General features: G+C 45.2%; 1 protein-coding gene across 1 annotated transcript in view; it reads left to right on the top strand.

The window, feature by feature from the left end:
- FBXL13 (F-box and leucine rich repeat protein 13) overlaps positions 1 to 25405 on the top strand; it is a 1209524-nt gene that overhangs the window by 947483 nt on the left and 236636 nt on the right. The window lies entirely within an intron of this gene.

Raw genomic sequence — 25405 nt, 5'->3', positions numbered from 1 at the left:
GACCCCCATTATCCCAACCGATCGTTTAGAAGGTGGAGGAATGAATGTTACTGTTTGACCAGCCAGTGTCTCTTAGCCACTCCACGACCAATTCATTTTTTAGGTCTCGCCTGAGACAGCGCTTTAGCGCTGCTCTGGCGAGACTTATAGTAAGCGAGTTTTGGAAGTGCAAACAGTGGCTTTTCAGGCCTCCAAATACAGTGCATGTGCGCCGTCCGGGCGCGCGCACCATTTGGAGGCCTGAAAGCACTCGTTTGCTTTCACTTTCGCGGGCCACACGGCCGCTTTGAAGTGTGATCGCGATCGCGATCACTTACATTTCGCGGGCGCTTTGATGTTCTCAGTGAGCCGCGCGGCCACTGCGAACATCAAAGCGCCCGCGAAATGTACACGCCATTTGCCACCCCCTCCCTTATTCACTTTCATTATTTTTTGCACTTCCTCCTTGTCCTTGTCAGCTTTCCTGAAAGCTTGCCTTTGGATGCAAAACAGTGGGAAACTTGATAAAACATCTGTAATCTGTAGGCACAAGTCTACGTACGCATCAGGCCGGCCAGGAGTTTTCACGTGAATCGGGTCTCACATAACCGCTCCTCGTCTTTTAAAATACATATAAGAATGAAATTAATCATTTCCTATGGCAGAAACAGGGAGCGGACAACAAACTAGCTAAAGTTTCCTACGGATTTATATTTTGTTATGTATATGGTAAAATTGACGGTGGTTTCTTGTTTCAAACCCTTTCAGTGTCATTGCAGCCATTAAATCCATAATGCGGAAAGTAGCGCAGTGAGTGAACGGTGGAAATGTTTTCCATTTTGTCTGAAACTTCTTTATTGTAATAATTGGCAAACTATTTTTGAAAAAAGTACCTAACGGCACACCCGTAAATAACATAAGTTGACACCTGGGTACGCAGCTCGGACAGTCTCCTGAGCGCCTTGCATGGTTCTATGACTATGCCATGCTTGCCTCTCACAACAGAGCGGGTTTTCCCAACTGAGAACAAAACAGATTTGTTCCTTTGGTGGGGGAGGGGTTGTTTTTCTTGCCTCTAACTTGTCAGACTGTCAATTAAGCAGGAGCCTTAGAAATGCCTAATTATACCAGTGGCACAGACGGTGTCCCATCCAAGAGAATGCTCCAGTTTTAAGTTGTTTAAAAAAATATTGTGTAAGAGTTAAAGAGCGAAGGGGCGTCAGTGTGGTTTTCTTTTTTAAATGTATTTGTATCTCGAACGGAAATGCTGATCGGAGATGTTACAGTCCGAATTTTTAAGTTTCACATTTGCTGCTTGACAAAACAGATTAAGGCGCAGAGGGGTGGAGCGTAGAGGGAATACAAAATAAATAGTGATCCGGGTGCACTTTGACCAAGTGATGTCTATGGGGAAAGGAATGCTTTGATGCCGTTAACTTAAAGAGAACAAGCATTTGCAATGCAATCGGTCTCGCATTTGCGAGAGTTTGAGCTATTAGCATTGTAAATGACAGTGCCTTTTATTTATGTTTTACAAAAACCAAACTTAAATAAAAAGCATTGTCATTTACAATGCCAATAGCTCAAACTCGTATAAATGCGAGACCTATTGCATTGCAAATGCTTGTCTGTATATGGTAGACTGGCGGGATGATTATTGTGTTGAGCAGCATGACAAAACCCAGTCAGACACAGCACACCCTCTGCGAGCTGGGCTGAAGCACAATTTCATTTACCAGAGTTACAACGAACAAGCATTGGCGGAGTTCGAGATGGGACACGTATACCTGGCAGCGAAACGCCTATAACAGTGCCACTTGGCGATGGGTCACTGTTGTTCCACGAGCAGAATAATGAACTGTGTCTTAAATTGAAACTCCAGTGGAGAGGAATGTGTTTACCTTTAGTGTAAAGCTAAACACTGATGTGAGTAATATAGACTATTTATTTTAGTCTGCCACTCACAGCCGTTTTAAGTGGCCAGATTATTTGTTGTTAGCTTGTTGAAAATATCCAGGCCTAGCTGGGGAAGAGCCACAAACAGGCTGGCTCCTGCCAGCAGTGTGCCAGCCCGTGTAAAAGAATGAGACGGAACCATCACTGTGCCTGGAGGAGGGGGTGCCTGAGATGAAAGGCCTCCTTCGTTCGACAGATGTGCAGTGCATACCACCACCACCGCATACAATCAGAGCCTCCTTGGGGTGGCTCGATACGAGGAAGCATGCTTGGGCCAGGGGTGTCAATGAGCATCTGTGGTTCTGTGAATGTTTTACATTAGTTCACAGCTGAGGTGATGGAAATTCATTTGGGATTATCTCAGCTGCCTGCCATCTGGAGCGGACATCCCAAGCCAAGTCAGTCCGTTCATCCCGGTGACGTAAACGGTCTTTGACAGGAAACATTCCTCAGACTTCACTCCTCCGTGTTTTTGAGGACTATTCCATTTGGACTCCTGCCATCATCCTGCATTAGCCTGACATGCCCTCAAGCCACTTAGTGGCTTTTAATTACTTGCAAATGATAGTAAGTTAGTATGGTTTGGAAAGACGGCAAGGCAGAGGTGGACAGGACTTTAATATTCAGATGCATCAGAACACAGAGATGTGATATTGCACTCGTTGTAAATCAAGAGCTGTGTCCATGTGTTAACTATCATTTTTACTGACACACGAAATCTTGATCCTCTGTTTTTTTCATGGTGTTTGAAAACCCTTGTGTGTCAGAGCTTCCCAAAATTGTGGGTTTTTTATACATGCATGCTTGACACAATGAGGGTTCTTCCCCTCGTCCAAGGGGGTGCAGTCACCTACACCCTGGGATGCATGTGGCTGGGCGAAGGTGTTGTATTGTCATCAGTTTGGAATTCCCGTTTCTGAGAGGTGACGCGTTTACAGTGCGATCGGATGACCCTATGGGAGTTTTGGCTCCACGAAGGAGAAACTATTGAACTGGCCTGAACCCAAAATGGACCAAAGAGCAGGACGTTAGAGGATGCATTACTTATGCCTGCTCTGAGGAGGAGGTCTTCTATTGTTGTGCATGCCTGACGCAAAATCTGCATCGTTGTGTGCTGGGTGCAGAGGTTGTTACACGAATATGTGCTGGGTGTAGAGGTTGTTACACGAATATGAGCTTTCCCATCGTGGTACAGGAGGCTCCCCATTCCTGAACTTGAGGGACAAAGCAGCTGCTGCAGTCGAACTAAGGAACTACCACAGTGGTAGAGTGGGCCCCTGTGCTGATATATATTGGCCCAGGAAAGAAAAGACCTACTTTGCCTCTTTTAGGCCAACTGTACTCTTTACAGCTGATGCAGGGAGCTTTGAGAAGGTGCTGGCTGCCTGTTTGGAACATCACTTATCAGACATGGTTCGCTCAAAACAATCCATTTTGTTCAATCCGGACAATATTAGGAAGGCAGGGAACATGTTGAAATAGCAGGAAGGAAGCACTGTTATTGTGCTGGTTTAGATAGAAAAGACATGTTCGACCATGTTAACTGTATGTTCCTGGCTAAGGTTCTCCTGGCTTTATCCCTGGGACTTGGGTTGATCTGCTTAATTGTGACGAACTATCAAATCCCATTGACTGCGATCAGGGTTAATAGGAGAGTCTCTGGTATGATTCCTATATCTCACTGCCTTCTGCGGGTCTCTCTGCCTCCCCTCTGATCTTTGTATTAATTATGTAACCTTTGGCCCTTACAATTCGTTGCAATTGTTTGATCACTGGCATTGAGGAGGGCTGATGGTACTCAAAGCTAGTCCTACAAGCCTATGACATGTTGTACCTTCTGATACATATTTATTGCAACTTCTCTACCACATATGGTCGAGTGACTAGATCATTTCTTCAAGTTTCATACTATAAAATACAATATGAGAAATTGAGGAGCATGAATGTTGAGGATTGTCAGGCACACCATTCGAGGCATCAATTTTGTTATGAATTTTGTCTGTGAAGGTCAGGAATGACCATAGCCAGGCATGTGTGTAACACCCTTATATGCCTACATGCATCATAATATTCACCTTAACCTGTTGTGTAAGCTGAAGGTGTCATGACTTGAAAGAGTGATTGTGTCAATATGAATTTTCTTTTCCTTACCTGGTCCAGACTTTACATATTATGATATCTTATCATAAACCAAAACAGATGCATGTATGAGCTTCATCTGGCCATCAAGCCTGCAAGGAAGCTAGAAACCCCTCAATAGGTTGTCTCAACTGGGCCGAATTGGGATCCCAAATGTGGTCCCAACTGGCCATCCTGGGTTGGTCCACAAAACAGAGCATAAAATGGTCTACAAAACAGAGCACAAGATGTACTCACAAGAACAAACCTGACCCAAGAGCTCTATAAAAATCTCATGGCTCTCACCAATGAACCGGTTGCACTCAAACTCTTTTATATGTGTCCTACTGTACCCTGGAGTACTGGACGATCGCCATCAAAAAGTATGTGACCTTGAACACCTCCTCTCCATGCATGCCTCTTATGGAAAACCCAGAGTTATCCTTAGCATGCAGTGGTTGATAGTTTCCTTCTTGGCAGAGGACTGGATTCACTTGGGCTGGTATGTTGAGGGGATGCTTTAGATCTGGCGGTGCAAAGAGCCTTTTATTCAAATCTGATATTGGATCACAAATGTGAGATTGAGGGATGCGGGCGCCAAGATTTGTACTGCAATTGAACTCCTTTTGAAATATCCTTCCTTATGCAAATCAGACTTATCAACTCTAACGTAATTGGACATGGTGGAGAAGCCTGGACATATGTCTGTATTCGGAACAGGGCAAACTAATTTAAACTGCTGCGTACATGGTACTACATGCATAGTAAATGATATAGCACACATGTGATAGATACTTGTAGTTGCAGATTCCTTATCTTAGAATGAACCCCAGGCGTCAGACTGGATCCAGAAGATTTTTTAGTACTGTCCCTGCATGCCTGTAGGTGGCGTAGTTCAGCTCTGCGACGGCGTTGTTTGCGGCATAAGTGAAGTGTGTATTATCTATAGAGACATCACCCTGTCACGCTGACATCAGTTCTTTCCTTTTTGAGCTTCCCTCAGTCATTTTTTGACTGGCTTTTTTCCCGACTTATGTCAACTCTTTCTGAGAGATTTCTCTTCTGGTGTGAGAATGGCAGCCAAGAAACCAACTGGTTTCAAGCCATTTGGGGCCGGTTACAGACCGATATGAGTGGCAGACCCCCCACTTGGTGTATTTGTGGTGCTTGGAGCATGAAGGCCTGAGAGGATTGCCACACAATGCATCTGAAAGTGCTGAGGGAGCGATCTTCAAGCTCCTTGCTGCCCAATATTGGATGACCCCATGATGTTCAAGATCCCAGTCGTGCAGAAAGTCCTAGGATTGTTTGCGGCGCTGCACCCAGCGATTGTCGTTGCACTCCGAAATCTTCGGGTAAGTTCCACGAACATAAAAAATCCAGTAAGTGGAAGAGGTTTTTGACTTCACCATGCCTGTCAAAAGGTTGTATGACTTTACAATGCTTGCTTTTACTCCACATGCCGTTGCAATTTTTTGCGCTGCATGTTGGAATAGTATAATTTACTATTCCAACTCCAGTCTGTGCAACAGTAACGAAGGTGTTGGAGTTAAATCCAACACCTTCTACCCCCTACAGCAAGCCATTTTTGTTGCAACGGCATGCGGGTAAAAGCATGTGTTGTAATGAATGCGGTGCAACGGTTGTTTTCCCTGTCGAAATGCCTTCGGGCGCCACTAGTTTGGGAGGGGGCCGCACTGTATCCCCACCAGCAGGTTCACCCTCTGCACCAGTCAGGCCCCACAGATCTCTTGCTGGATTCAGAGCGGCGCTGCCAGCTAGACCAAGACCTTCCTCGGCGCCCGCTCCAGTGCCGACGCCCCTGGCGCCGCTATCCTCATCCTCATGCCCAACTCAAACATGGAGGAAGATGGGCATCGCCCAACGCCGTTTCCGGCGTTGACCTGGACCTTGCTGTCCGGATCGGAGCAGTGCCTTTTGCTCTTGGTAGGCCTGTAGAGGGAAAGGAATGGGATGGGTCTGTGGACCTTTATGGTTACCAGCATCCCTTAGATGAGGAGGACAACTGGTATGAGAAACTGGTGGAGGCCACTGGACTAGACACTTACCTGACACAGGTTTGGTCTCTCCTACTGTGGCTATGCAAGAGAAAACCTCTCTTGCTATGGTTGTGTGTAGGGTGGCAAGGGTCTTAGACCTTCAGCTACCAAAAGTGGCAGTCAAGACAAACGTCTTGACAGAGATGTTTCAGACAGGAGTCGCCCCGCCGAACTCTTACTCCCATTTAGGGAAGCCCATACTGTTGTCCTACTTGGGCCTGGTCCAAGCCCTGCACAGGGGCTCCTATGTTTTGGACAATTGCACATCACCCTCACCCCACTCTCTTGGACCCCAGCTTCCTTACCCCACACCCCACCCCGGAGAGCTTGACAGTCCAATCCTCCACTTCTAGGATCAACCCCAGTGCATTCCCTACCACTCCACTGGAAAGGGAATCCAAAAGCCTTGATCCCTTTGGAAAGGGAATGTTCTCTTCCACCAGCCATGCAATGCGGTCAGTGAACACTGCATGCATTTTGGACCGATATTCCTTTATGATCTGGGATTTGGTTGCAAAAGTGCTGGCCATGGTCTCAGGGTAGGCCCCCAGCCATACTCTCCCAAGCTATTGCTGAGGAGAGAGATGCAGCAAAGTTTCTCCATACAATGTGTACTTGACATGACCGACTCGCTGGGTAGATCGATTTTATCGTTGGTGACCCTGCGGCGCCACACCTGGTTGAGAAAAACAGTTTTTTTAAGGGGATGTCCAAGCCTCTCTTATGGACATTCCCTTTGATGGCTCTCATCTTTTTAGAGAGAAGGCAGACTCAGTGCTGGAGTGCTTTAAGGACAGCAGAACTATGGCCAGGTCCATGGGCATGTCTTTGGCACCTTGTTACCTCGTTACCCCAGTCCACCTCCACCCCTTTCGTGGTCGCGGAAGGGGTCCCAATTGCATCTGTACTCTCCCAGATACCACAGCCAACCGGCTTTCCAGACTTTTTATGGCAGAGGACGCAGGTCCTATAAGCCACGTAGCTTTGTGGGGTATGTAGAAGTTAAGAAAGGGAAGTCTATGCAGAAACGGACCATCTCAAGATGGATAGGGCTCTGCATCAAGATCTGCTACGCATTGGCCAAGAAGCAACCCCTTGAGGGTTTAAATGCTCATTCCACCAGAGCTGATGCTTCAAACACTGCATTAGATTGTGTAGTCCCTGTCCTAGATATCTGTCAGGCAGCAACGTAGACGTCCTTGCACCAGTTTACCAAACACTACTGTCTGGACAGATAGGTCCATCATGATGGGCAAGTCGCCCGTTTGGTCCTACTGGACTCTTCGAATTAATTTAAAATTAACTTTCCGAACCACCTTCGGGGAGGCATTGTTTGGGCATATATACTAAGGTAAGGAATCTGTGATTAGAAGTCTCTATCAGATGAAGAAGTTACTTACCTTCGGTAACGCCTTATCTGATAGAGACTCTATCTAGCCACAGATTCCTTACCGACCCTCCCATCCTTCCTGCTCTGCAAGCCGATTGCAGTATAAGGGACACCCTACTCAGAGCCTTAGGTTTTCCTCATCAGTGGTCATTTATCATCATGGCTCCACATTCCAGGCGTGGAAAGTGTTGAAAGTAACTGACGTCAGCACCCCTGAGTGGTGCCTATATAGGTACCGTGCACGTCACTTCCGGCGTGGACACCGCTGACGCAGAGCTTAAAAACGCTACCTGCCAGCATGCAAGGGTACTTCTCAAAAGTGTCCTGGATCCAGTCTGATGCCTGGGGATTATTCTAAGGTAAGAAATCTGTGGCTAGACAGAACCTCTAGCAGATAAGGCATTACCGAAGGTAAGTGACTAGTTTATTTGGCGGGGATGCTAAAATACCACTGCCCTATTGGAAGGATAATATTTTGTACATGAAAGATATCACAAGTTGCCCTTCACCGAGATCCTGAGGAAATCTATTAGGTGATCAGTTGACGATTTTACATAAATAATGCATATTCCCATTAGGCCTTTGACCATTCAGCTGTTGCTGGTAGAACATCTCACATTAACACTTAGATGGTGAACACTGGGGGAGTCTTTCAGGAATCTTTTGTGAAATAGGGTCTGTAGAATAACCACTATTGAGGGCAGTGTGGCCTTACTACATTTTTCTTTTTATCAGTGAAATGTTGTTTTTGCATTTCAGAGGATTCATTTTAACATTTCAAAACAGTAATGGTAGGGTAAGGTCTTTATCTGCACTCCTTGCATGTGGATTAGTATTTCAGTTGTATGATAATATCCATCTATTAAGAAAATGTTATGGACTAACCTTTTTACCTATATCAATCTGAAACTGCACTATATCTATAGAAAACCTCTTTTGTGTGTTTGGAATACTGATCCCTTGCCTCTGGGTTGTGGTAACTCATGAATTTCAATGCTGCTGTACTGGACACATTTCAGACGAGGCCTCATAAACTGAACTTATTCTGAATATGCCCTGCAGAACTGGGCACAGTATTCTAGCCTTGTCATGCAAAAGGCACAATACACCAAAAGTGATCTCCAGAACTTAATACTGCACTCCAAATAGGACCTTCAGTACTAAAAATCATACTTGTGAGGTGGGTCTCCAGAAACAAACTTAACGTTCTAGATGTAATCTCTAAAATGGACACAGAACCTCAGAGGTGATCTACAAAACTGACAGCTGCAGTCAAGATATGGCTTCTATAACTAGAGACAATCAGCCAAAGGAAGCCGCCAAATCTGTCGCAACATTTAGCTTCCAGAACATGTCTCAGAACTGGACACCTCACTTCTGCTGTGTCCCTCATTACTGAAGACACTATGCCTTATGGGTCCTTGTTGAGTGATGGGGTGTTGCAAGTGGTATGTGTTGTGTTAGAAGTAAGACTTAGTTCCAGGGAATTAGAGTTTTCATGGTAATGTGCGTTTTTTTTTAGAAACGCACAAAAGGAGGGCCAGGGGAGATTTAGAGAGCAAGTGGGTATTTACTCCCAATTCATAAATGCTTCACACAATGAAATACCCGGGTCTAAAACAGAGAATGTTGAAGGAGTGTTCCTTAATTAGGACGAAATCCCTCACCCACCAGAGGTGGCATGCTTCATCATAGGGATTCTCATCACACTACAACAGCAAATCACGGTGCAGGCTACAACTCCCTCTCTAATCAGAGGAGCTCTTCGAATGTTTTAATGCACTATAATTATCCCTATGGAGTCAGTAGGGTGGTGAGGCTAGCAGAGTGTACAGCATGCTATAGTGTAGACAAAGGTGATGTGAACAACATGGTTAAAACTAACTCCAAAGCAGATGTTCAGCGTTATTCTTGTCTGCCTGGGTCAGGATTGAAAAAAGTGAATTGACAAAGCAGCAGTTAAATAACCCTGCCTTTTTGTGTCAATTAATCAAACAATCAGTGGTTTGTGAAGCGCGAGCTACTCACCCGGAACGGGTCTCAAGGTGCTGAGGGGCAGGGGTAGGGGGCGAGGGGGGTCCGCAGACCCTGGCGGGTCACTGCCTTCCGTCAATGAGCCAGGTCTTAAGGTCCTTTAGGAACTTAGGGAGCAATGTAGTCCTTCGGAGGGGGAGAGGGAGTGAGTTCCATGCCTTGGCCGCGAGGAGGGAGACGGAGCACCCTCCTGCTCTGGTTTTCCTGATCCGAGGTACCGTTACGAGGGAGAGCTGGGCCGAGTGGAGGGAGTGCAGGGGAGCGTGGAACGTGAGGCAGTGCTTCAAGTTGGCGGGTCCGGTGTTATGGAGGGCCTTGTGTGCTTGAGTGAGTAGCTTGAAGGTGATTCTTTTCTCGACGGGGAGCCAGTGTAGGGTCCGTAGGAGCTGGCTGATGTGGCAGTGGCGCGGTAAGTTGAGGACTAGTCTGGCGGCGGCGTTCTGAAAGTTCTGGAGTTTGCGGGTGAGGTTCTTGTTGATCCCGGCGTAGAGTGCGTTGCCGTAGTCCAGTCTTCTACTGATGATGGCGTGTATGACAGTTTTTCTGTGATCGGGGGGATCCAGTTGAAGGTCTTTCGGAAATGGTGGAGGGTGTGGTAGCAGGAGGAGGCGATGGTGTTGACCTGGCTGTTTATTTTGAGTTTGGAGTCCAGGATGATTCCGAGGTTGCGTGCGTGGTCCGTGGGGGCAGGGGGACCACCAGGTGTCATTCCAGGCATCGGGGTGTGGGCCCATGATGAATACCTCGTTTTTTTCTGTTTTGAGTTGTAGGCAGCTGTTCTTCATCCATCTGTCATGGTCAACATGTTTCTGGCAGAACCCTCAGCCTAGGTGTACGGGCATTCATCAGGTTTTGAAAAAATTCACTTCTGCTTGCTAAAAGTGTACAAAAGGAAAGGAATAAAAAAACATAAAAGGGGTCACCAATGACTCATCAGCTGATCCACTTTCCAGCAACCTGTAGGAAGATCTAAACATGGTCACAACAACAACTAGGTTACAGAAAGAGTGTTAGTAACATATCAATTTTATGGTGTCACCAACACACCAAAAAGTGGAACACAGAATCCACCAGGGGTGTGTTCAACTAGAGTACAGTAGTGACACCTATCAGAGATACGAAGGCTTACCCGCAGAAGTTGGGTGTCACATCTCAGCTTGAGATACCCTGGAGCTGGACTCAAGGTGCGCACTTTCCTGGAGGGAAAGACATGAGATATGTGTAACATGGCATTATGGGAGAAACTCATAGGTGTGTATAAAACACTAAATAACTTGACTCCTCTGTTTGGTGATGTAGACTAAAGGCCGGACATGCAAAGCTAAACCATATCAAAGTAAAAACAAATGATCCAGAGCATTACGCTATTGCTGGCTATAAAAATTATTAACAGTTAAAACAGCCACAAACGTCAATACAGATGGGGCTAGTGGCACAGAGGAGGACTTGTACACTTGTGTCACTTGCCTGAGGCCAGGGTTGGATTGGGATTAAAAATCGGTACGGGCACGCTAAAAAAAAGTGTCCCTCATTTGCATATTGCTTTTCCGCAAAACACTGCTTCGACAAAGTTTCATAAAAAGAAGGGGGGCCGTGTCTCTGACAGAGGCATTTTTTCTTAACTTTACTTAGATAAACAAAAAAATGCACGGATTAGTTCACACTGGTGAAACACACCTGAAAACAAGTGATGCTACTTCCGCTCAGGCGCCCGGCCTCCGCTCAATCTGCATACATTAATGGGCCGGCCCAGGGAGAGAAAGGGAGTGACACCTCTGCCCGCTGATAAAAGGGAGGCAATGGACGCCCTTCTGCCTCCAGAAAGGTCACCCAGGCACCCACTGGGCCGCTGGCAGCATCCGAACAACACAGACATCGCTCAAATCGGCCCCCGGCTGCCCAAAAATGCAGCCCACAGCTGGAACTCGGATACCGGCCCCTCGGCCATTGCCCGAGTACCCGCCTTACCAATCCGACCCTGCCTGAGGCTGTTTTGTGCTGGTAGTACATCATCAGGGATTATACAGGAGCTGCAACTCCTAGCTTATGTTTAGCATAATCGCCGCACTGGCTGCTTTCATAGACATCACAGTGTGGGCCTACTACACACCAAAGACGCACTAATAATGTTAAGTGTAGGGTGGAGGTGCGCCGCCGACCCGCTGTCCATGCCAACTAGAAGAAGACCACCTGCACTGATATGGAGTGGGGGGGGGAGGGGGCATGCTGAAAGCAATCGCCACGTGTTCACTTAATAAAAACTGCAACTCAGGTAAATTTAACCTGTGTTCAATTACAGGCATACTCAAAGCAACCAGTGCTGAGGGAGTAAAGTGAACCCATTACACTGCTAGTTCAAAATAGCTGTGTAGAAGCTAAATCAAAGTGGGTGTACCCAAAATCATAGAGTACTGCTCTGCGCCGTGTTCACTTTTTATAGGTTGGAGGTACTGGGTTGCTGGCACTGGTGTTACTACCTCCAGGGTTGCAGAGCGGAGTAGGTCACCAGAGTTTTCTCGTGCAAAACGCCTTTCATTCCGCAGCTAGCCTGGTCCGTTGCCAACACCTAAGGGGCATATATCTTACTCCATGTGGTTCGGATATTGCACAATTAACATCATCCTCATCAATCAATAGTCTTTATTCGATAATTTACAACCATAAAAGACACAGTACAAACATAAAAGTGTCATAAAATATTATAAAAAAACAATGGCACCCTAATAACTTAGATACCTTAAGAAAGGATTAAATAACAACTATATTGAATTCCTGACATTAATGACTAGGTTAAAAATGCAAGTACATCCATAGAACTAATTCCTACACTTTTTAACCAGAGGATGCCTACATGCCAATAAGATAATCAGATAGCTTGCACAGATACTACATCGGCCTCCAGATTTTTCCTTCTCAGTGCCCAAAGCCAGCTAAGGAATTTCACCATCGCCATCACAATATCTGGTCTTGTATTAGTTACCAGGATACGCAGAGCTGTCATACACAATCTGGTACCTAGATTGGAACACAATGGCTTAAGCCACCTTCGGCGGGGGCCATCATAGGCCGGGCATGCAAACAATATGTGGGTTATCGACTCAACCTGGGATGGACACGAGGGGCAATTGGAATCATAGACCTTATTCCACTTTGCAGTGAATGATCTTATGGGAAGAGTGACCACTCTGAATTGTTGATATAGTTTCCTATCACCAGGTTTTGTAATCAGATTCCGGTAAGTTTCTAAATCCATTACAGGCTTATGCTAAAAAAAAATACCTGTGAGCGAACTACTGCTCACCCCTGACAGTGTCTTTTTGGTAATCATAGCCCAGTAGAGTTCTTTGTACTCCTTTTTATTGGGAAATGAGTTCCCTATAGGATCTTCCCACAAGTGGCGGAGCCCCATATCGAACAAGTTGCCCTTAAGTGTCTGGAGCCATTTGATTTTGGAGGACAGATCGGCGTTCCTGATATGCATTAGTGCATTGGCATAAGACGACAGTTCAGGAGTAGTCCAAAGCCTCCACCGGTATGCTAGAGGTCTAAATCCTGCAACCTCATCACAGGAGGAACATCCCAGATCAGACAGCAGGGGCTTGATGGGTGTTGATTGGGGAAAGGCAGTCAGTGTTCTCAGGAACTTATTTTGTGCAAGAACTAGGGGGGATAACTTTTCAAAGCCCCAAAGTTCTGCACCATATATTATAGAAGCTCTGATTTTTCCGTTATAAATCGATAAAGCGGGCCCCACCGGTTTAGTGTTTGAGAGTCGGTGCTAACTGATTGTGCCTATGGACTAGAACATCTAGCTGGGGAGTCCAATTCATCTTGCTACCCATAGTCACTCCTAAATAGGTGAAAGTATTAGTTTGTTCCTATGGTGCTTGATTCATTTCAATTCTCCCTTTAATATGTTTATATTTATGCAGCACCATGAACTTGGTTTTATCAACATTTACTACAAGATCATGGTCGTTGCAAAACTCTATAAATCTGTCAAGGGCTCGTTGCAGACCACATTGAGTTTTTGATAAAATTAAAGTGTTGTCTGCGAACATTAGAAGCGGGACCCTTGAGCCGGGAAGAGTTGGAGCGTCAGTTGGAAAGTTAGTATAGTATATAATAACCTTGTTTATAAACAAGGAGAATAGGGTAGTAGCAAGGACACACCCTTGCTGCACTCCCTTTTTGACTGGGAAGCGGTCAGTTAGTTCACCCTGCTGTCCCCACCTAACCTGTGCATAATTAACCTCATGCAATTTAATAATAAAGCTTAAGATTTCTGAGGGCATCCCGGCTTCCTTTAATGTATCCCATAGCTTGTAGCGGGGGACAAAGTCAAACGCTGATTTGAAATCAACAAATGCTGCATATAAGGTTCCCCCTGCTAAGATCACTGTACTCCAGTATGTCATCATAAATCTAAAAACTTGGTCGATGGTACTGACATGGGGTCGAAAACCCACTTGGTAGGTAGATAATACATTCTGATCTAATATCCATTCATTTACTACACAAGTCTGCCAACTATTTTCTGTAGGGTATCAATTAGGCTTATCGGCCTATAATTCCCTGGTCTAGCACGGTCACCCTTTTTATATATGGGAATGATTTCAGCCCCACGCCAAGTCTCTGGAATCGGCGCACCTCTAGCAATGGCCTTTATGATGATAAAAATATATTCAATCCAGTTCTTTCTATCTTTTTTATAGATATCTGCCGGGATACAATCCGGTCCGGGTGCCCTCCCTGCTGGGACCCCATCCAGGACCCTTTCTATCTCCCCTTTATCAAAAGTTAAAACAACATTAGAATTCACCACAGGGTATTCAGTAACAATACTCGACGAGAAGGCAAATTGTGCTTGATAGTATTCCACCCACAATTCGGGAGGTACGTTATTCGTCGGTGTAGGCCCTGTCGCACCACTGCCCCATTTGACTAGTTGCCAGAATTTTGACCAATTCTTCCTATTACAAGCATTAGTTAGGCTCGCCCATCTGTCCTCATCGTGATCCTTCTTTGCCTTAATTTGTGCCTTTTTGTATTTTACTCTAGCTAGTTTGGCCTCTTGAGGAGCCCCTTTCTTAATGGCTTTTGAGAGGTGCTTGAATGCAACTCCGCAAGCCTCATAGTACCAATTGGCCGATTTTTTTGTATAGTACCTAATGGGTTTCTTTTTTATTATAAACAGGGTCTTCAGTTTAGCAAATAGATCCTCATGAGCCTCCTTAAAATCTAGGAAGGGTTTTCCGGGAGAATCTAGTGTGCGGAGCCTTAATAGGGTTCCTTCCACCGCTGCCTTAATCTGCGTCAGGATACCTTCATCTTCTACAACCATGGCCCATTTCAGCCGACGGCAGTCTAGTGACATGATTACTTCACCTGTTACAGTTTCCATGCCTACCAGTGTGGGCTCCACCCTCATCCTAGCTAAAGTTAATACTAATGGATCGTGGTCACTCTCCGGTCTTTGGTGTACCAGCATATCCACAAGTCTAGGCCAAAGCTCTAGGCTAATGAGAATATAATATATTCTGCTTCTTCTGGACCCAGTAGAAAATGTATAGGCACCAACTATATCCGAGGGGGATCTCCCATTAACGGCCCTTAACCCCCTTTGAGGTAAAGACTTTTTAATTGTAACACCGCCTCTGTCCACTTGGTAATTGGTGGCAATGATAAGGACGGTTTCCCCCAGTTCTGGTCTTCCTCCATACTGAAGCTATGGTCGTCTAGGCCCAGGGGCTCAAATGTACAATTAAAGTCACCTGCAATCACCAAGGGATTGAGACCAGCTAAATCATTAATGATTTCGTCCAGGAGGGCAATAGTTGGTGACGCTTTTCCACCCGCAATCCTTCTTGCATATACATTAAATAAAATGAAATCTAGCTCGCCCTCAACACGGATCTTAATAGCAAGAATATCTGGGCTATCTACTGATTCTTCCACTATTTGAAACGATGTCTGTTGCTTTATCCATATAATCAATCCCCCACTTGATCTCCCCTTACTATTTGGGACGGCCGCTTTACCAAAAGCTAGATAACCCGGACGGTAGATCATGTCTACTGACCAAGTCTCTTGAAAGACAATAATATCATATCCCTCAATAAAGCATGACCAATCTGCTGACAGTGTTTTAGATAGTAGACCAGCAATATTCCAAGATAGCAGGGAAATTGGGGAGGGAGTTGTAACGGCAGACTTTTCCAGGCGCATGATGCCGATTCCGCACACACCTGGCTCTTATCCTCTACTTTGGGGATTCCCTTTAAGGAAGTTGATGGGAGGATAAGGGAGCTATCCTTGTGCTCTGCCCAAATCGGGGTTGGTAGATGTAGTCAGTCACATAGGGCTAGATCAGATAGTGGAGCAAACCTATTAGTCAGTAGAACCTCTGATGGTCTATGAGCTACGCCAAGGGGTGCCCAGAGTTACTTATCCTTCCCATAGGAGTTCAACACATTGAGAGAATATGGCCCAGATTTATAAAAATACCCTAATGGTAAAATGCACACTTTGTCCCTATGTCCTCCTGGTAACCCTCCCAGTTTATCCAGAGGAAATCTAGTAATGTGGACATTGTTAAAGTTTACAACAACACAGTCACCATTCCCTTCTTTCCTCAAGGGGCCGATCCACGAAGTTCGTCTAGCCATAATCATATACTTATCGACTCCCTCCTCCCAAATCCCAACATCCTTTAGACGATTATTAAGCCAGTGCAAAGATTTTAGTAACAACTGGTCGGTAGTTTCTGACTGCGCTTCCCGCAGTGGAGGAACGTTCATCAGGACGACCACTAAAGGAGCTGCTGCGGAAGGAAGGTGAAGGGCAAAGGGAGCGTTAGCTTGCACAACGTTCTGGCCCAAGCCTCTGGATCCTTGATGGTGAATAGATTTACTGGCTTGACTGGCTAGAGGGCAGTTTTTACTGTTTTCCACTCTATCCGGGGAGCTCAGAATCGATTGTGCAAATTCACTGGACATATTCACTAAATCGGCATCATCCTTATGCGAGGGCACTGTTTTTGATTGTATTACTGCTGCTGCATTCTTGTGTGACCCAGGAATAGTTGGCTTAGTTGCATGCAGACTTGTGGGCTTGCGTTTAGCAGAAACCTTTTCTGGCACCAAGAGCCCCGTATAACTATTGGGGATCGCAGGAGTAGGTTTAGATTTGGCGGATATATCCTCAGGCACAGAAGGGCCAGACTTAGCCTGGGATTCAGAGATAGTTAATCGCTCCTCTATCCGGCTCAATCTATATGTAATAGGAGATAGAAGGGTTGATAGTAAATTTTCCAGCCTTCTCCACATTTCCTCATTAGAATTCTGGTCAGGGCCACCCAAAGACGAAAAGTTAAAGTCCTGAGAAACCGGGACATGGTTGCCAGGAATACTACATTCAGCTGCTAGATCACAACCACCATTATTGTTAATCCTCGGCACTTTCGCACTTGGCGCCCTTTGAGGTCCGCCTCCCCTCTTACTTTTAACTGCAGAATCTGGGTTGGTTTTATTATTTTTAGGTATGTTTTTTTTTGTAGATCTGGTTGAAGTTCGTAGGGGCATGCTAGCAACGGTGTTAGTTGCGGCTACCGGTACTTGTACAAAACTCTCCGAGGGTAATCCTACTTAGGTGAGCGCTGAGCCGCTAGCTTCCTTGTCAATCGCGGGCGTAGGAAAATTTACCGCCAACTGCACCGGAGAGAGAGCAGAAGCAAGTAAACCCAAGGAAGATCTTTTATTTAGTTGCGGGTCCAGGGATAATCTTCGCTCGGTAATCGCTATCTCTTTTTCAAGCACTGAGGCTGCCCTTGTGATAAATTGGTCTAACGTCCCCGCAACCCTGCCGCCATTGGCAGCCCCCAACAACTTCCCGTCTCGCTTACTCACTGTGAGGGGTTAAGCCAAGGCAGACAGCAAGCGTTAGTGAAAGGCAGATGCTAGATTATCTGGGACTAACCTGCGGTATATGCGCTGTAAGAGGGGGGGCCCAGCCCAGCCTCGTCCGGTCTCCGACGGGCCCGCCCTTGGCCCGGGCTTAGCCCGGCGCGTGCCCTCGTGTGTCCCGCGCAGCGGGAGCGGCGATCCGCTGATGTAGACACAGGCACAGGTGCGGGCAGAAACCTCCGGGCTACCTGGGACTTGCAGTCCCTTCGCTCAGCAAGCACAGCGTCCTCCTCTCTAGGCGTTGCAGAGTGTTGTAAAAAGGGGCGTGGCCTCTAAACACCTCTCTGCAACGCAGCTCCCTGGCGCATACTGGAGGTACCTGGTGGGCTAGTTGGCCGCCAGGGGACCTCAGGATTCAAGGGGACTTAATCCCCCAACTTAAAACACGCCACAGGGCGCGTTTGCACAGTGGTGAAGGTAGGGGGCGGGGCCTGAGGTGATATGTGTGCAAACACGCCCTGTGGCGCGTTTTAGGTTGGGGAATTAATTCCTCTTCAATCCAGAGGCCCCTAGGGGCCAACTAGCCCACCAGGTACCTCCAGTAAGCGCCACAGAGCTGCGTTGCAGAGTGTTGTAAAAAGGGGCGTGGCCTCTGAACACCTCTCTGCAACACAGCTCTCTGACGCATACTGGAGGTACCTGGTGGGCTAGTTGGCCCCCAGGGGACCGCAGGATTGAAGAGGAATTAATTCCCCAACTTAAAACGCGCCACAGGGCGTGTTTGCACACGTCACCTCAGGCCCTGCCCCCTTTATTCACCATTGTACAAATATTCCTCTAAAATCAGCCGAACTACGAATTCCCGATTTACTCACCTGTTATCAGAAGAGAACCCAGTGCTGCATCTTTTAGCCCAGCACTGACCCTGAAAAGTAATTCTAAGCGTACTTACCAGTAACTTGTATTTCCTTCCATAGGAATCCATTGTGGGGTTTTCACCTGAAACGTTTCTGTGTCCATTATTGAAACGTATAAATATTCCTCTAAAATCAGCCGAACTACGAATTTCGATTCACTCCCCTGTTATCAGGAGAGAACCCAGTGCTGCATCTTTTAGCCCAGCACTGACCCTGAAAAGTAATTCTAAGCGTACTTACCAGTAACTTGGATTTCCTTCCATAGGAATCCATTGTGTGGTTTTCACCAGAAAAGTTTCTGTCTATTTTCACAAACTAAAAATATTCCTAAAAAATCGTCTGTATGACTTAAACACTTTCTTTCAACTGTTTACAGGAGATTCACCAGTGCTGGATCCAGGATCCACCACTGGGTAAGAATAAGTAACGATAACACTACTTACCTGCTAAGTGAATTTTCTGCCATAGGATAACATTGGTGATTCTATGTGAAAACTTTTTTAAGTGTCAACTTTTAAAATACAATAATATTCCGTAAAAATCACTACTGTAACCAAAACGCTTTTACTCAACTGTTTACAGGAGATGTCCAAGGACTGAATCTAGGATCAAGTCCTGTGGTTAGAAAAGTAATCCATAAAGTAACTAATTGCATTTGACTAGAAATTCACAATGAGCTCAATGTTGCATTGTGTTTGAAATTGTGTTGCCCATTGCAACAACTGTAAGTACTGTACTTAAAAGTTTATTGCCTATTTGCAAAGTATTTAAACTAAAGTAATTCCTTCTGAGAAAGTATATTTTGTATTGTAATGTATAATGTAATTATAATGTAATAAAAAAAATCTAAAAATAAATAGTTTAAAAAATGTAGAAAATCAGTATAAAAAAATATCAGTATAACAATTAATACATTACAAATTGTCATTTACAAAACCTTTGAAATTCACTGAAAAAACCATAGGTTTCAGGCCTGATATAGTTAGGAATTAGTATTTAAAAAACCTTTGCAATTCACTGAAAAACCCATAAGTTTCTGTCCTGATATAGTTAGGAATTAGCATTTAAAAAACCTTTGAAATTCACTGAAAAAAACCATAGGTTTCAGGCCTGATATAGTTAGGAATTAGCATTTAAAAAACCTTAGAAATTCACTGAAAAACAATAGGTTTTAGGGGTGTTATAGTTAGCTGGACATTTCACTCGAACAAAACCATTGAAATTCCTCCGATATAGTTAGTTGTACTAACTACATCTCACGCTCCCCGAAATCCACTGCTGATGATGTCACATATTACATCATTCATGACATGGTCAGTGACATCACTGATGACATCACTGATGACATCATCCACATGACAATCAGATACACCTCATCATACACTAGTATAACCTTTCATCACTCACTGTAAAATACAGAGTGCCAGATTTAAAACCATTGACACACCAATACAAGTTTTTAAACACCCACTCAGTGATTCCTAGATCTATACACACATCTAATCACTTACCTATAGATTAACTCATACATGCTGTCAATGATCAATAGAACACTATCAAATATACTTATACACCTATATCAACATTACACACCAGCACACATCCTAATCACTTATGAAGCCATCCTACTCACTTATGCAAACAATGGATCATACTTACTTTTACTTAGCTATACACTTATAAAAACACCACTTCATCTATTCATATAGATAATAACTCATACTTGGTGGGCGATCCGCCCGGCAAAAATCTCCTCCCGCTACAAATTTCCCTCCGCCAGATTACCATGGCGGGGGGGACCCCGGCGGACGGGAAGACCGTCCGCCGGTTTTCCGCTGGTAGGCAATCCGCACGATTGCCTACCGGGCGGAAAAGCATTTTATATGGTGGCGGTGTCTGGTAGACACCGCCATCCATATTATTATGCAGGCGGGGACCTGCCTCGTTGCCGCCACGGAATGGCAGGTGGTTTTTGCCATTGGGGGCCCATAGCGGGCCCCCAGGGATCCTGGGGGGTGGGGGGTGCAAATGGGGGGTACCTATGGTACCCCCCTGCAGTTCCATGCACAACATGGCAGGCACCGCGCGGTGCCTGCCATGTTGGGCATGGAAGTGCACGACATGCCTTCTTGGCATTGTTGCGGGCGGTGCTGAGAGCACCGCCCACCGCAATGTCCAGGATGCGCCCGCCAGTTTGGCGGACGCATCCTAATGTCTGCAACGGGACCCCAGCACCGATGGCGGGCGGTCCCATTCTCCGAAAGGATGGCCCGCCATCCTAATGACCCTCCTAGTTTCTATAGATGAAACCTTTTTTGTTTTGCTATCGACTTTGGCGCCGTTTGACAAATCTTCACAAAATGTTCGAAACTCATACAGAAATCACATCAGCTGCGGTCTGAAAAGTTTTGGGGTGATTCGTCAAGCGGGGGCTAAAAAAAAGGGGGGGCGTCCCAAAACACATTTTCCCTAAGTAATTTCCTATAGGGATTTTAGACACGACTACAGACCGAACCGCTGAACGGAATTACACCAAATTTGGAGGAAAGCTAGATTTTGGTCCAGAATGAGCCGTTTCTTGTAATTTAGTGTATATCCTTTCATTAGTTTTGGAGTTATTAAAGAAAAAAAATAATCTGTATATCGAGGGACAGAAAATAATCAGTGGATCGGACATTCAACACTTCAACCAGGAATTGTTGCCAGCCATCTTGAGACTCAAACTCAGCTGAGTCCCAAGATAAAAGTAACAAGCATTTGCAATGCAATAGGTCTCGCATTCGCAAGAGTGTGAGCTATTGGCATTGTAAATGACAATTCCTTTTATTTATGTGTTTTGAAAACATTCAAGGGGCGTGTAAACATGCATTTTGTACTTATTGTCCTTGCTAAGGAGAAGCAAGGCTGTCAGTAAAAGAGCCGCAGTTACTGCCAGCTTTGCTTCTCGTAAGCAATGACTAAGTGGAAAGTATGTGTTTACGCATTGCTTTCAGGTTTTTAAAAACACAAATAAAAGGCATTGTCATTTACAATGCCATTAGCTCAAAGTACAGCAAATGCGAGACCTATTGCATTGCAAATGCCTATTGAGCATATTCATGTGAAACTGCTATTGTAGAGGCCTTTGGAAAGGGAGGGGAGGTGTGGGCTGAATATGCGGCTCCGGGTTTGTATTGTGCACAGTTCATAAAACAGTTTATAAAGCCGTACTAGAGTACAATTGCTTGTAAGTGTGGAAATTAATCAATAAGGGCAAAATGAAATGTGAAGAAGCTGATTAAATGTGGGTAGTATCAATTTCAATTTATAATCTTTATTCGGTTCTTAAAAAGACACCATAAAAGCACAAATACAATATAAATATACGCAAGTTAAAAAACACAGCAAATGATAATCCAGTTAAAAAAAAAAAAATATATATAAATATTTAAAATTTCTGTACTCAAGTAGAGGGCCAGGGGATTTATAAAATTTTGAATGTTCAGATCACGTTTGGGGACCAATGTCTCTGGTATTCCTCAATCTGGTTGCAATTCGAATAAAGTTTATCGTGCAAAACAGGGTGTAAGCGTCCTCCGCTTCCTGTAAGAATCTCAGAGCCAATTTTGCGTGTTTGAATTTTAGCTCTTTCAGGATTCCCACCAGGAACTTGCGTCTTGGCATTGTATAAAAAGGACACAGTAAAACAAAATGAAGGGTATCCTGCGGAGATCTAAGATCGCAGCCGCAGGTACCCTTCTCCTCTATTGTATGAGTGAACCCAGATGGCACTGCAAGGATATGGTGTAACATGTTAAATCTGAAGCGGGTCATGAGGTAGCGATCCTGCGCGTTGTACATGACCCTCAGATAGGGTTCCATCCCTTGCTTCGCAGTGAGGTCGTTGTACAAGTGATTAGTGGCTTTGTGCTTCTCCTTTTCAGCCCTTGACGTTTTCAGATGTGTAAGAAAAAGTTTTTTCACCAGGGTCTTACTCTCCCGGGACAGAGAGTGTGGGGCTAAAAAGTATTGTGGGCAGCCAATCTCTATTAACGACTTCTTAACAAATTTCAGCCAAGGGATTTCGTGTCCTTTATCTCTTTTGAGGCAGTCCTCGATAATCTGTCTCGTAAGGGCCGCCTCAGGGTTGGTCCATGCTTTCACCCATGCCAGGAGGGGTTTGGATTTAATTTTGTCCTCTAAAAATGGTTCTCCTACCTCTTCATGTATGATGTGGGCCGAAACGCTCTGTGGGACTTTTAATATTCTTCGTAAGAATTTATTTTCTTCAGTCTGGAGCGGCTGTACTTTTTTGCCCAGAAAGCCCCACACTTCTGCCCCGTAGCTTACTTTCGCACAACAGATGGATCTGTATAAGGTCATAATTTGTTCGGGGGACCATTTACCTAATCTTTGCCCATACCCCATGATTGCCCCAACTGCACTTGCCAGTTTGGAAGAGTGCTTCTCAATCAGGGGTTTGAACGATAAGGCGTAGTCAAATAGCACCCCCAAGTATGTAAAAGACTTGACCTGATCTATTTTGTGTGACCCAATGTTGTAGGTAAATGTTCCTTTTATGGATTTCCCCGATGACATAATGTAGGACTTTTCCAGATTTGTGGCCAGGTCCAGTTTCTCCATAAAATTGACAGTAATAGTGTGTGGGCTTGTGTTTATTGAGGGATAGCGGCTTAAAACTGCTACAGCGTTTGTTTATTGCTATACGATCTTTAGATCAGCAGTAGAAAATGTGAAAGGAGGGCCAACACGGGGGGGATGGGGGGGGGGGGAAGGTAAAAAGAAAGTAAAGGGCGAATAGATTTATGCGAGAAGGCGCTGCCAGATGGTGCGAAAGATAAGATTTAGAAAACAGTGTTTGAAGCAGCCGAAAAGGGCTGGAGGGCATGTGTTGAAGCCGACTGTTTATACTTGCGTTGGCGTGTGACTAGCAGCAATTGAGTGTAGGGAGGAGGGGCTGGGCCGAGAAGAGAAAGTGTGTGCGCAAAGGGATACCAAGCATTGGCATTGCCAATAGGTCGCGCCTTTGGAACCTTATAAAGTGTTTAGCCATGCAGCACATTATCCTGGGTGCTACAACATCTACTGTTACTTAACGTGCCACTGGTGATGTGACAAAGCTAAGTACAACAAGCACAACATAAAGTGGCTGCCTGTGCAGGAGGAAGATGCTTACGTCAATAGCCTTGGCACCACGCACTCTTCACCTCAATCCACCTCACCTCGGTTTCTCACAAGCATGAACCAGTGCTGCAGGTATTCACCTAATGTATTACAAAGCCTTGCTAACCATTTCCTATTGGGATGTAAATAGACTTTTAAAGACCTGTGAAATGCTCTGGTGAGGCGGAGATAAGACCTGAGACACTGATCATGGAGCGCACAGCAGTTCATGTGTGTGTGTGTGGTTTTTTTCTCCTGTCCGGGCTGAGACACAAGAGGGATGGGCTGCTAAAGCCTGCTATGTGTATATATCATACTCCCTAAATGGCAGACAGCCAGAGACGGGTGCAGTCAGGGTCATGGAGGAGCAGGGACAATACAATGGGTTGAAATAATGAACTGCAGGGAGAGGAAAAGGGAATGAGAGGAGGATGGGCAGCGTGGCATGTCAATTACAGCACATTAGCCGTGAACATTTGAAATTGATGAGGTATGTGAATCAGCATCAGCAAAAAGCACGACACAATCAATAATGTTACACAGTAAATGGGGAATGGTAATGGTGCACTTCAAGGGCGGTGGTGCCGATAATTTTGAATATGCCAAGTGTGTCATTAAGCAAGGTGTCTGGTAGACGCAGTAACATTTGTTTAGGTCCCCTGTGCGTTTGCTTATGAGGGTGGGCAGAGGACTCCTAACACAACGCTGGAGAGCAAAAAATGCAAGCATTTGCAATGCAATAGGTGTCGCAGTTATGCGAGTTTGAGCTATTGCTATTGTAAATGGCTATGCCTTTTATTTTGGTTTTGGTTTATAAAACATAAATAAAAGATAATCATTTACCATGGCAATAACTTAAACTCGCATAAATGCGAGACCTATTGCATTGCAAATGCTTGTTTAAGACCATGCTGTCGCTTTCAAAATCAGCTGCAGAGGCAAGGCTGTTCAGCCCTTTTAACGCTCTTGTCACTGAGTGAAAAGCTGCGCTACATGGAAAACAGCTGCTATGCTTGCTGTTGATTGAAAGCGCCTCGCATGGGGAGGTGGGGTGGGGGGTACATGTAGCCAGAAAATAATGCTCCTGTTATCTGTCATTAACAAGTTTACATGTAATACATTGCTGGTCAAACAGCGAAAATGAGCAAAAGTACGCAAACAAATTTGTGCAGCCATGTTAAGTTAAATAAATGCCCCATGAAATAATACAAGTGTCGTATAAACAAACAAATGTAGCCGTGCGTGCTTCCACAAGAAGATTTTTCATATGCAAGGACAAAGTATGCATAGATTAGTTAAATGGAGTGTAATGCTAAGACGCAAAGAAATGTGTGAAGGCAGAGAAGTTAATTAAAGTCTCAAATAAATAGTAAAAGTATTGGCGAAACAAAGAAATGTAGAACGGAGTGCTCCCGCAAAAAAATGCATTGGCTAAAGTACGGAAACATTAGTTATATGGAGTCAGTTGCCAACACGCCAGAAAGTGTGTGCAGACAGGGAAAGTTAATTAAAGGCCCAATGAAAAAAATAAAGTTGTCAGAGAAACAAAGAAATGTAGATGGAGGCCGCAGCTTACTGCGGCCCACAAGTTTCAGGGTGCTTCAATCCGGCGATCCGCGGAGTACAGAGCTGGCTGGCCTCTGGAACGGGTTCTAATGCAGTAGTTATATTGCCCTATCATGATCCAGTACAATGTGTAAATCTAAACAAGCGCTAGTAATGTTGCCAGTTGTGGGTGTGCCGGCAGAGGAGGCTGGGTCTGCGCGAAATTGAAAGTGATCGCGATCAAAGCGGCCGCGAAAGTGATAGTAAGCGCGGCGCGCGCGCCCGCGCACATGCACTGTAGCTTTAGGCCACGGCAGCACTTTCAAAGCCCAGATATAA

The sequence above is a fragment of the Triturus cristatus genome, chromosome 4_1, assembly GCF_964204655.1.
Source record: "Triturus cristatus chromosome 4_1, aTriCri1.1, whole genome shotgun sequence".
NCBI classification, from domain to species: domain Eukaryota; kingdom Metazoa; phylum Chordata; class Amphibia; order Caudata; family Salamandridae; genus Triturus; species Triturus cristatus.
Note: the sequence above shows the minus strand (reverse complement) of the source record. Positions and strands in the feature narration are given on the sequence as shown.